Below are 13,789 nucleotides of genomic sequence, written 5' to 3'. Positions count from 1 at the left end.
AGCGCGCCACACCCCTTGTTGTTTGGTTTGTTACTCAGCTACGGCAGCCACTGCTTTCTCTAAAATAAAATCTCATCACAGTTGTGGCATCTGTTTTGGCAGCCGCATTACCGCAAGTTAGACGCCGCCACAACTTAGCACGGTGTCTTGTGGCCAGAAAGCAAACAGGCAATTGACCTTGAAAATCCATTGAATGTGCAACCTACGCGATTAGATTATATTAGCACAGTACTCGAAGTACTGTGTCCAGCGACCTTCACTAAATTATGCTAATACAGTATTAATTGTTCGTTCGTTGACACAATAGAAGTCCTTAACAAAATAGTCAAGGGCATTATAGATACTCAGTCTGTTTTATAGTTTATATTATCCAAGCCCTATCATCATGCTTCTGTAGACAATGAAACTCTAATTAAATCCAGAAAGAAAAACAAATGCGTGGCGATTATGATAAGCATTTAATCACTTTTCATCAAGACATCAAAACATGGTCAGAGAATAAATATATGCGAGGATTTTTCTACGTGTTGGCATCAAAGTTAAGGCCGTTCTTTTGAGGTGCTTCGGAGGAATTTTGCTGGGAATCCGACCGGCGTAATATTAATACATCATGTGGCAAAGTCAATGCTTATCTTTTCAGATGTGTGGATCGAATTATGTGCCCCAAAAAAAGAACCTCCTTTTTCAGACATGGGACGAATCATTTGCGCCAAAAAGAAAAGAAGGGAAGAGAAGAGAAGAGAATATTTGGCCCTGCAGTACGCATGTGGCCTTGTCTATCTGTAGTAGACACTGTGTTACCTTAACAGTAACGGGACAATTGCTGCTAGGATTGAGAAATCTGTTAGGCTTGCCCGGGAATCGCAGAAACGAGACAAGCATGTCCCCAATCGTGGATGCAGAGATAGGAGACGCGACAAAGCCGATGCCATGAACCCTTTTTTATCGTAACCATCTCAGGGCATCTGACAAATGAACGGTTGTAAAAATCGGAATCCAATACCGTCTATTACTCTATTATTAGTTACGCCTGCGTCTGGCCTAAGCATAAGCAAGGATACCTACTGCAGTTAAAAAAAAGTTACGGCGAAATGCTGCCACATTGTAGTTTCGACATGAACCAACAAAACAGCTAGCAGCACTCTACTGTTTTGTTTTATTTCAGTTCAACCTAGAGTACATTTCTTGCCGCTATTCTTTCCACCTACGTTTCTCATGCTCTTCATTTAATCTTTATTCCTGCGAAAATGTGTAATTCCTTGGATCGACCGGTCGACACTTCACCCAAAGTTGCCTCTTGAGCGAGTGGTAGCGGTAAGTTTAATTTTTATTTTAGTCGCGTCGATCGTTGTAGGGTTTTTTAATCCAGTTTTTTTTTCTTCTAAAAGCAAGACCAACATACGTAGGAGATTTGCGCATCATTATCATTAAGAAGGAAGCAAAGTAACAAATACAAAGTTTACGGGCAAAACTGGTTGTATTGAGAGGGACTACATAAGTGAAACTGAACAACAACGTAGCTAGCGCTAGGCTTAGATTAGCCCCTAGCTAGTTCTGTAACCCAATGGTGCCTGCGCTTCAATTCATCGGTTCATCGGTTGGCCTCCATCTTGATCAGCTGGAGCAACTCGATGATCGTCACTGATGCATCACCGCTGTCCATACCTGCCAAGAAACCAAGATGAACAGTGTGTCGAGACCTTTGCATCACTGTCCGTCGGCGAGGCTCCCTAGGAGGGCCTGCCTCGCCCTCCTTTAGGTGTTTTTCTAGGCATCCGTCGGAGAGGGAGCGAATGCGCTGCCTAGGATGGCCTGCCCCACCCTCCTCTAGGTGTTTTTCCACATCTTACTATAGGGGCTCACTGCTAACGTCAGCAAGAGCATGTGATTTCCCATGCCTTGCTATAGGGCCACTACAGAAGATGCGAGGGCTTGCTGCCCACTGGTGCCCATCTAAACTGGCTTTTGAGTTGAGTTCAAGCCTCCGAGGGAGTATTGTGAGCCTCTGATTTTAATATAATTGTATTTTTTTTACAAATTGTGTAGTACACAAAGGTTAAACTATCTCAACGAAGGACAAATTTAGGGTGAACCCAGCTTTGTTTTGATTGTTCCCTTATATAGTAGATAAACCTTCGCCTATCATTGTTTTTATAATTTTGAGGGGGCATTTGCCCCTAGATCCTATATAGCTTGCCTCTAGTTTCAAAGTCTTATGTCGAGAAAAACAACCATCAGTGACTGTCTCAGAGCAGATATAATAATAGGCTTACAATCAATCAAGTGATGACATGGAAGAGAGAAGTGATGAGAGAGATGAGACCTTGGCTCTCATGCAAGCAACAAGTTAGACACAGATGCATAGACAAAGATGAGTCCATACACTAAGTGAATATGAGGAGAATTAGGAAAGAGAAGGTAGGGTATGGGTAAACTAACAATAAAAACATTCTTATAGACAAATAAGGGACTATTATTGTATAACTTGACTCTTGCAACTTGACTAATAGCCCGGCTTTATTATTGGTCGTGCTCTTGTAGTTAGACCAGTCTCAATGCATAGTTTCACAGTTACCAAGACTATAAACTAGGTAACCGAGCCACAAGAGTTTCATGGGGATAAAACTCCTCTCTCATCTGATAAACTTCTTTATTTAATGACTCTGCCAAGTCAGCAATTATGCTTATATGGCACCCTATTTAATGTACATGACACTTTCATGAAACATGCATTGAGACTGGCCTTAGCTACTCAAAGTCTCGCCATTGATTGCCGACGTGGCATGGTTTAGATGTGCGTGCCTAGATGTCTGTTAGGCTTGTTTTTATTTCGTGGAGGTAGCTACTCAAAATGTATGACGATTTTCACTAGATATATGTTATTCTCCGGCACTGAATAGCGTTTAGGCACCGTATTGGAAGTGAATGCTACTTTTCATAGAAAGAGGACATGTGACATGCTTTTGAGAAAATATTATATCATCCATATTCTGTTAAAGTCTATTTGAGAATGCTCAACTTTAAGTTTTCTAATCTACATGTTCAAAAAAGATTTTCTAGTTCCTCTAAAATCCACACTCGAAGCCTGTCCACCAAAAAGCAGAGTGTGGTGGAGCACCACTTTGCTTCCTCCACCAAAAATGAATTAGGAGAAATGCCCCTCCTGGTAATTAGCTGCTCCAAGGAATGGATGTTTGCGACCGCAATCAAATTTGAAGTTGGGAATTAGAGCAATACCATACAAGTCTTTGATGTTCTGGTTGATATTTTGAAGCTAGCAAGTGAGTTCTACAAATATTTACTCTTTTCCTAAATAATTTTAGATATTACATATATCATGTGAGAATATACTAGCACCAGATATTTTTTAAATTTGCTAGACTAATAATATCGGAGATATAATTTAATGTATGTAGGGTCATTAGCAAATTCGCCTGACCAAACATTTAAACAAGGGTCAACTTTTTTTGTGTGACTCGGTATAAGTCAAGTATCATTATTGATTTCATTTTACTATAACTTAGGAGAAGTTGGAAATTGCATACCTTATTTTGGATGTTTTCATAGTTTCAATTCCACCTCTATCTGGACTTGTGAAAAATGCTTGCTTGGAGTCTTGACAAGATTTAATAAGTCAAAAAACACCATGGTCAAATTGTAGGTGTAATGACAATAACTTTTATAAACTTATTCTAATGTGACTGATTGGATTAATATGCATATGAAAGGTCTTGCTTTCAATTGATCGAATAACAAAAAACACACCAGCATGTACATTAACTAAAATTTCTTCTACACAAATCTTTTGCATCTATATATTGTAAATATCGTCTTGAAAGATTTCTAAATATTCTAAAATACTTCAATTGCAGACATTTACATTTTAAGCAAAGCATGATGAAAGCTTGTGCAGTTTTCAGAAGTTGGCAAAAGTTGTTGCTAATTTCCATGAGGAAAAAAATACACCTAAGAATTGTAGCCGTTGCTAATTTGTTGTCTTTGTGTTTGTCTGGTAGAAGCAGTTTGGCAACGGTAGCCAGCCTAACTCGGGGGTGTTTGGTTAGAAGCGTTAAAGTTTAATAGGTAGTATTTTTGTTTATTTAATAATTAATATTCTATCATAGACTAATTAGACTTAAAAGATTCGTCTCACAAATTATTCTCTAGTTATGTTTTAGTTTCGTAAATAATCTATATTTAATACATTGTGTATGTATCTAAACATTTGATATGATAAACAGTAAAATTTATCGGCATGAACCAAATAAAGCCTTATACCGGAAGTCCAGGAGGCGTTGGGTTGCCATCGTGTGAAATGTGAAGTCTTAGACTGATTCCTTTTGACCGTGAGCTGTATGTGAACCGAAGCATGGCATGTCAAACAAAGCAAACGCACGGCGGGACAAAATAAAATTTGAATTGCAACCAAAGCAACACAGATACGGTTCTGGATGGCATGCGTCGTAATCAGTTTTAGCAGCATGCGCGTGACTTATCGGAGCCGACATGCATGGTCTATAAGCAACATAATATACGTGTCGAGAGACACCCCGATTGAGCAACGTACGGAGCAACAGTGACCGTAGTAATACACGTACTAGTACTCTCTCTATAAAGAAAAAAAATTCAATTCTTACTTTCCTTTGAGTCAAATAAATTTAAATTTAAATTTGACCAAATTCGTCCAAAAAGTACTGATAATTATAATTCTGAATATGTATCATTAGATTATTTATAATATGTATTTTCATAAAAATCTATTTAAAATATAAATATTGATAGGAGTATTATTCTCTATAAATGTGATTCAATCAACCTAAAAAAGCTTGATTTGTCTCTATATTTTTTTTGAGATGAAAGGAAGCGTGAACAGATAAAGGTCGAATGGCGACCAATGCCAGCAACCACGTACAAGCAGTCAAGAACTACTGTCGACGGGCTGACTGCCTGACGCAAATGATGTGGCTGAGTGAAAAAAGGCTTTTGGTTCAATGCCCACATTTCAGAGGCTCGAAACACCTTGCACATCACTGTCGTGATCTTAATTAGGACCGGAATCCATCTGCATTCCTGGGCTCCTGGCAATTGGTTAGCTCTAGCGTACGGTTTTTAGAGACTTGACAAGTTGACCATGAGATCTTCCTGAAAGAAGACTACTCGTGCAACATTTATTGGTCTTGCACACAGATCCATATAACTGGCTTGTTTTCTGTGTCAATGTGTTTCTAAGGGCACTTTATCACAGAGTCCAAGACAATTAATTATATATTATTTATGGTATTTTGCTGATGTGGCAGTATATTTATTGAAGAAAGAGGTAGAAAAAATAAGACTCCAAGTCTTATTTAGACTCCAAGTCCACATTGTTCGAGGTAATAAATAACTTTAGACTCTATGATAGAGTCTGCATTGTGAGTGCCCTATGCAAGACTCTATCACAGAGTCCAAGACAACTAGTTACATATTATTTATGGTATTTTGCTGATGTGGCAGCATATTTATTGAAGAAAGAGGTAGAAAAAATAAGACTCCAAGTCCACATTGTTCGAGGTAATAAATAACTTTAGACTCTATGATAGAGTCAATGCAAGACTCTATCACAGAGTCCAAGACAACTAATTACATATTATTTATGGTATTTTGCTGATGTGTCAGCATATTTATTGAAGAAAGAGGTAGAAAAAATAAGACTCCAAGTCTTATTTAGACTCTAAGTCCACATTGTTTGAGGTAATAAATAACTTTAGACTCTATGATAGAGTCTGTATTGTGAGTGCCCTAAGACCTTCTACAAAGAAAAAAAACTCGCTACTTTGCTATGGATATACAACGTACAGGTGGCACGACTCGAGAAATCAGGCCTTCTACCATCTTATAATGTTTTCTAAACCTTCTAAAATGTTCTTTGGGCAGGTTGGCCCTCCTAATTATGCAGTATATCATTATCATGACAGTACCTATATGACTATGGTTGCCACTTAGAAGGACTAAATATGAGCTAATTATAAAACTAATTGCATAAGTCATGGCTAATTAGTGAGACAAACATATAATCAACGCATGATTAGCAAGTGTGTACTGTAGCACCACATTGGCAAATTATGGACTAATTAGAATTAATGGATTTGTCTCATAAATTATCTACAACTTATGTAGTTAGTTTTGTAACTAGCCTCCTAATTAGGCTAAGTATTTGATGTGATACGGACTAACAAGGATCCATCCTGCCTATAGATATATAGGCTATGTGTAAATAAGGGCTTGTTTAGATCCAAAAATTATTTGAATTTTGACACTGTAGCACTTTCGTTTTTATTTGACATACATTGTCCAATCATAGAGTAACTAGGCTTAAAAGATTCGTCTCGCGATTTACGGACAAACTGTGTAATTAGTTTTTATTTTTATCAATATTTAATACTCCATGCATGTGCCGTAAGATTCGATGTGATGGGGAATCTTGTAAAGTTTTGGTTTTTTGGGTGCATCTAAACAAGGCCTAAGGCCTTGTTTAGTTCGCAAAAATTTTCAAAATTCCCCGTCACATCGAATCTTTGGTCGCATGCATGGAGCATTAAATATAGACGAAAATAAAAACTAACTGCACAGTTTACGTGTAATTTGTGAGATGAATCTTTTGAGCCTAGTTACTCCGTGATTGGACAATGTTTGTCAAATAAAAACGAAATGCTACAGTAGCGAAAACACAAAAAATTTTGTGAACTAAACAAGGCCTAAATAATACTCTCTCTATACCTATAAAGAAAGTTGTTTAGTCTAGCGTTACGGTCTCCGAAGCCTAACTTTGACTCTTTATTTTTATAAAAATATTTATCAAAAATAGGTATGTGTATATTTTTACGAAAACATTTTTTAAGACAAATCTATTTATATGGTTTTCACATTTTAAAACTTAACAACTTAAAAGTTATTTATGATTTATATTTCTAAAATATTTGACCTAAATATTGTCCAAAATAATTTTTTTATAGGTACGGAGAGAATACAAGTTATGTATACATAGAAAAAGTCAGAATGACGACGTTAGAGAAATTACCGTACCTACGGGAGGCCGATGATTTTAACTCTCTCTTGCAACCAATTCTCTAGAGCCCCGCCAAACGTGAAGCCACGGTGCTAGTACTCTCGCTCGAGTGCAAGGTGCACCCACGCAGCAACCCGGCAGGTCGAGTGGTCGACACGTATGTCCTTGTAGAATAACAAATGTGTACACAGACGCGTGATGGCTCCCCGACCCCCATACGTCGTCCTCGGTCCTGGTACACCCGGCCAGCATCCTCTGTGGCCCGATTTCCTGGACCAAAAAGATCGTGACAACGATCGATCCAGCACGCGACGCATATCTCGCGTCCTGGCGCCGTACAGGAGCCATCGGCCGGCGGTCGGCGCCAAAGTCTTGCAGCGTGGCAGATCGATCGACCGGCCTGCAGGGCGTAGGTCTGGGTAGACGGTGGCGTCGTCTTGCGCGCACTAGGCCACTAGGCTCCCGGACGCGACGCGATCACTGTTGCCACGGCCGGTCACAGACCGCGCGGTGACTTACGCGACGCGCCTCATGCGTCCGCGTGCTCCCACAAGGCCACTGGCTAGGCGTTTTGGCCAGGACGCGATCACTGTCGTCGCCGCGGCCGTTCACCGACCGCCGCGGTGACTTCTGTGACCGTCGCGCGGCATGATGGTACACGGCTGACAATTTGGCCATGCCATGGGTACGGGATTATTGAAGTCGGCAAAGTTAAATCTGTCGTTAATAAGGGAATATATATTCTCATGTGCACATGAACGTTGGATACGTATTATATATGATTATATGTGCATTGTAGTATATGTGTAGGAGAGAGAGAGAGAGAGAGAGAGCATGTATGGCTTGTTTGGCTACACACCATTGGGAGGCAATGTGATCGGAAAATTAACTACTCTATCATTCCCAAAAAAAACATAAATCTCACTTCTCGTGAAATAAATTAATCTTAACTTCGATCAAATATACATTGAAAATATATAAATAGTAATGATATGTAGGCCTCATTTAGTAGGGCTTCTCCACCGGCTTCAGATGCCGAAGCCCCTTAAAAACGTGCTTTCACATAGTTTTAGAGTGCGGAGGAGCCAAAAATAGTGACTTCTCCCGGCTTCAACTCATCCTAAGTGGTATTCTGTGAGAGCACATTTTAATGAGGAGTTGTTTTGCCAAACGATTAACAAAATGGCTCCAGCTTCACCGATAGAGTTGTTTATGGAGCTGAAGTCACAAAAAACAGCTTCACTAGTGAAGTTGAGCCGTGTTAAACGGGATCATAATTAGTATTTACATAACGAACCTATTTAGAGATTAAAATTCTAATTTTTTTATAAAAAAACTAGTTGAATTTGAGAATATTTGAATCCGCAAAAAGTTATATTTACATTCGTTTTGGATCGAAGGGAACAATTAACTACTCCAATACCCTCTACTCCATATGGATAGGGGTGGAATGATGTGGAACTAAATAAACCCTTAATAAGGACAAAATGGAAACCACTCTTTCATTGAGATGTGGAAGACATGGAGTGTGAGTAACTCTTTTAGAGATGTTATTCTTTGTTCTGTGTGTTCTTCTTCTTCTTCTTCTTCTTCTTCTCAATTATACATGTCGCTGATCGGATAGAGATCCAATGTCGTTGTGTTCAATCTCCAAACATTTCTATGGTGCAAGAGTTTGTCCCTGTGTCTCACCAACCTCGGACCCCTATCATTTCTATTGATACTAGCCTAGCTCTGTTGGATCATCTGGTCTTTGCACCCTTTATCTATGATCCAATGCCACAGTTAGCAAATGACGTTCCTTCCACCATATCATCAGACTAGTTTGCCATTCAAAAGAAATGTTTTCCTAAATGGTAAACAATTTAGCCATTTTCAGGTCAAACGGAACCTGAGACAGGCAAAATGATTGTTTAAACGGTCGAAACGACCGATTAAACGTGTACCACTGTGTGGCGTTTAAACGGTGTGTAAATAGGCTAATTAAATAACTCTTTTAGACAAACAGTGTTGAAAAGTAATGCAATCCCTTATCCTATTGCCAGTGTCGATACTAGCTCACCTTGACTCAAAGGAGAATAAGGGGGCTGCTATTTCTCAGAGCAACTCCAGCAGTAGCCCCTAAAACAGAGCCCCTACTTTTCATTTGGGTGCTCCCCCTACTTTTGGGTGCCCAAAATTTTTGCTTCCACTCCAACAGTACCACCTAAATGAAGGCCCCCAAATCCAAACTGGCAGACAATGACATGTGGGACCCACTCGTCATTGGGTCAAACATTTCGCTACCGCATGGCCACAAGAAGGGGAGGCTCGACGATCGCGATAACCATGGCTGGGGCTGCTCCCGCTCATCGAGGAGAGGCCACTCTCACCGGAAGGGATGGCAGCGAGGCCCAACCGTGGAGGTCGGAGATGGAGGGAGGGAGCGCGGTAGTGAAAATTAGCGCTGGAGGGAGATGGGCGAAGCTGCGCTTGTTCGGTGTGATGAGGTAATTGCCACACCACGCAGGATGGGGGCTGGGCTGTTGGGCCAACAGGAATGGGGGCTGCAGGGAAGATTTGGGTGCCCACCCCAAATTGGGGGCTCTAGTAGGGGCCCTGCTGGAGTGCTGTTTTTTGCCTGGGCACCCATATTTAGCTATAGGGGCTCAAGTAGGGGCCCTGCTGGAGTTGCTCTCAGGTGCCTTAAATTTAAGTTTTTTTCAGGCAACAAACAATATCCATTAGATCTTAATCTAACCATCCAAGAAACCAACACTATACATGTTCTTTCTCTTCCTCCTTTTATCTCTCTTGGTCCTTGATTTCAGGCATCTGGACTATATAGGAAATGTGGGAGAATAAACTATTCTAGAGATCCAATTTCACGAAGTGTGACGTAGTTTTAAGAACATTAAGGTGTTAAGTTTGTTGTGGTAGAGAAGCTGTTCTCTCGGATTTGAGTCTTCAGCATATACGTCCATGCATTTTCATCTAAGCATTCTTGTATACGCATGTCATGGTAAGTTGGTATGTGCTTTGTTTCAGTCTTTCGGAGGGGAGGGGGGGTATAAAATCACTGCATCAACGAAAGTGTACGATGACATTAGGTAGCGTTAACATTTGAGGTAGCATATTAGCTCTGTGACAACTTACCTAACGGTATAAAAATTTACTAGCACATAGTAGCTCATAATATGAACAGAATTTCACATAACACACATTACATAATCGTGGACTGTGTATAAGACTAACACTTAAACAAAAGATAGTTCTTTTCTCTTCTATTAAAATATAGAATAATATGTTTAGAGCTAGCGTATAAATCAACATCGAACATGTTCTTGGCTGCGGTAGTGAAAGGATAAAGCCGTAGTGTAATTATTTACGTTTTCCGTCTCAGGTGTTTCTTCCCCTGTTGCTGCGTCTCTGGGGAGCAGGGGGTAGTGTCCTCTGTCGTGCGTGCATGGGCAGTTCTGAGGCCTGAGCCTGAGGGAACAGGCGAGCTGCTGCTGGCAGTTGGGCAACAGCTCCCGCTCTCCCGGTCCACTTCCCATGCAGCGCGATGCGCAGGCGCAGGGATTCTCTGCAGTACCAGCACCAGCCCTACGTGCCTGCTCCCGCGCTGGAATCATATCATTCAGAACCCCATTTGTCTTGGTGCTTATCCAGCATCCCTGCTCCCTGCTGCGACTGCGAGCTAGTATTGCATGCAGTGGCCCTCAGCCTTGAGCTGGATCCGGACGTCCGTCCGTCCGGCCCACTGCACCGGTGCACAGCCTGCTGCGCTGCTGCGAGTGCCTCCGGATTAGCTAGAGGTGCAAGTTGTTCCAAAAAACGACATGATGGCCGGTGCAGTGTGATCGAGTACTAGCGGCAAGGCCGTCTCGCTGTCACTCTCTTCCCAGCCCCCTCACTCCTGCCACTTCGGCTTTGTTTAGTTCCGAAAGATTTCGGATTTCGTTACGGTAGTATTTTCGTTTTTATTTAACAAATATTATCCAATCATAGACTAACTAAGCTTAAAAGATTCATCTCGTGATTTACAGATAAACTGTATAATTAGTTTTTGTTTTCATTTATATTTAATGTTTCATGCATGTGCCGCAAAATTCGATGTGACGGAGAATTTTGAAATTTTTTTTGATTTCGGTAGAAACTAAACAAGGCCTTCCTTTATCTAGACCCTCACTGTAATCCGTAACAGTGTTCTTCGCTGGTGCATGGATCCCGGCGACCCGGCCGGCCCCCAACTAATCGGCTTTACAGCTCGCTCCAAAAAAAAATCAGATATAATTGTGCGTGCCTGTGGACTCTGACCTGCCTGTACCGATGTCAATGCCTGGCCTGACCTACTCCCCCTCAATAACGCCATGACGGGCCGGGGAAGCCTCTCGAGTCGCCTGCAGACGCGGAGCAGAGAACGAGTCGCCTTGGCTTGTTTTTCCCCTGCGCATGCACCGGCCGCCTGCTGCAGGATGGCGTACGTGCCGACGACATGGGCGCGGTGCTCGGCATGTCGGCACCGCTCGCGGTCGGTGGCGCGGTCCAGTCGTCGTCCCGCGGTCCTGCCGTCCCATGCCAGGCTACCAACGGTCGAGTCGTCGTCGTCATCGCCGGAGTGATCTCCGCGCGCGCGTGCGGGATACGGCGCGTGGCGGCGCCGGTGGAACCGGTGCAAGTTGCCGCGCGAATCGAGCGTAAACGAAAGCAACTCCCTTTGACATGGACGTACGGCAAGACACAGGGAGGGTGCCTTTAATTCCTTTCATTTCTTCCTCTATTTAATGGTAATATATGGTCATCTATCCAAACTTTCAAACCATGACTGCAATAACATGCTGCTCGTGTGTGACCGTGTTCCGGTCCAACGACACCGCATAAAATCAGCAACGCCACCCTGAGTGATGAGGATTGGACTATTGCGGTACGGTGGTGCCTAGCGCTGAATTGGCTGAAGTCAACAGTGCTCCAGGTGCAGTAGTAGCACCACACCACTGTAACTGTTGCCCCGCCAGCGCCAGCGCCAGGCCGGCTGCGATGACGACGAGATGGACGCCAGGCTGCTCCGCATCTCGACTCGACTGGCCTCTCTATCTCTCCTTTCTCTGCATAGCACTATTCGCAGAGTGCAATCGGTTCGCTGCTGGTCACGCACCAGCACCACTACGGCTCGAGCTAGCGCAGCCGGCCGGGCGTCTCAGGGATCGACAGATCGACACGTACTTGCCGCTGGCCCAGCGTACAGCAGCAAAGGCCATGCACGATTGCACGAGAGAGCATGCAAGCAATGCAGCCTGCCCTGCAACAAGCCAACAACCTGCACAAAACCGGATTGGATCGACTGGACCACCAATAGACGCAGCAGGCAGCAGGGCCAAGCACGAGCGAGCAGCCACCACCCGTCCGTAAGGTGGCCACGGCAGAGACGACAGGGAGGCACATCGCATCGGCGTCTGCGCGTCCTCCATCCACAGATCCACCACTCTCCCTGCTGCCTCTCTCTGCCCTGTGCTGTGCCAGGGCAGGGCTCATCATCATGGTGTTCGGACGATCTCAGTAAGAAGCAAAAGCAATCATCGCGATTCGCCACCAGAAATGCACTCACGCTGCATACCAGTTCAGTCAAAACACGGAGCAGACCTGATGAGTTCCAGTGGGTAACAACACACGGGCCGGCAGACGGCCAGCATGATGTACGAGGGACGCATTACCATCAGCTGGTTTCCTACGTGTGACCGAGTACATGGATTACAAAAACACAAGGCTGCGCTTTGACGAAATGCATATGGTCTAGTGACCATGAAAGCTTACGGACAAAATCTTACGTTATCAGCTGGAAAAACACAGGCTTGGATTGGATCGATTGCCACGTACGTACGTTTCCATGACCTGGATGGAAATCTCGGCGAGTTCCGGTTTCCCAAAGGCACTAGCTAGCTGCCGCCATCCCGCCACCACGTAAATCCCGTGCGCGGGCATTGATGCATGGATACATTTAGTCAGTTACCACGTGAACCCCATTATTAATAACTTGTGTTGTGAATTGTGATGCATGCATGGGCAAAAGGATTTTGTGCTAGTTTCCGAGTCGCAAAGGTATAGCGCCTCTGAGGACTGAGATGTGATGATGGGTCAGGTGAATCATTGCTGCCTGAAGGTTGAATAATCTCACAAAATATGTGTATAAAATTTGTAGGACGATGCGGACAATAGATAAGGCTATAAAGATGAACCAGTAATTGCCTGCATGCCAATACTGAAATAGCTACTCCCTCCATCCTGAAGCAGGGAGTGCATTCTGAAATTTGAGATGTGTCCTCAAATATAGTACATTCGAGGAGCAAGAAGATAATATTTACTTGAATAAAGTTATGGGAGAGAAAAATAATTGAGTGCTTACCATATTTTCTATAAGAAAACTTGCACCCTTTAATCATGTGAATATCTTGTCAAAAAAAATCATGTGAATATAATCAAATTTCAATAAATTAAGTTAAGTGAGGGGTACATGTGTCTATTGCTCTCTTTCTTATTTTGTCTTATAATAGCACAATATACTGTACTACAAGATGGAGGGAGCAAGGCCAAATTTATTAGATTTTAGAGAGAGCGTGAAGGCTCGAAGATACCTAAACTTTTGACAGATCGCAGGCATCTGAGTATAATTGCGTGAAAATCATGAGCACAATTACAAGAAAACAAGACCAATCACCTAAATCACATACTATCAATATGAGCTCGGGTGGTGTTAGAGCTCAAACT

This window comes from Sorghum bicolor, chromosome 6, assembly GCF_000003195.3.
Source record: "Sorghum bicolor cultivar BTx623 chromosome 6, Sorghum_bicolor_NCBIv3, whole genome shotgun sequence".
Lineage (NCBI taxonomy): Eukaryota > Viridiplantae > Streptophyta > Magnoliopsida > Poales > Poaceae > Sorghum > Sorghum bicolor.
Note: the sequence above shows the minus strand (reverse complement) of the source record.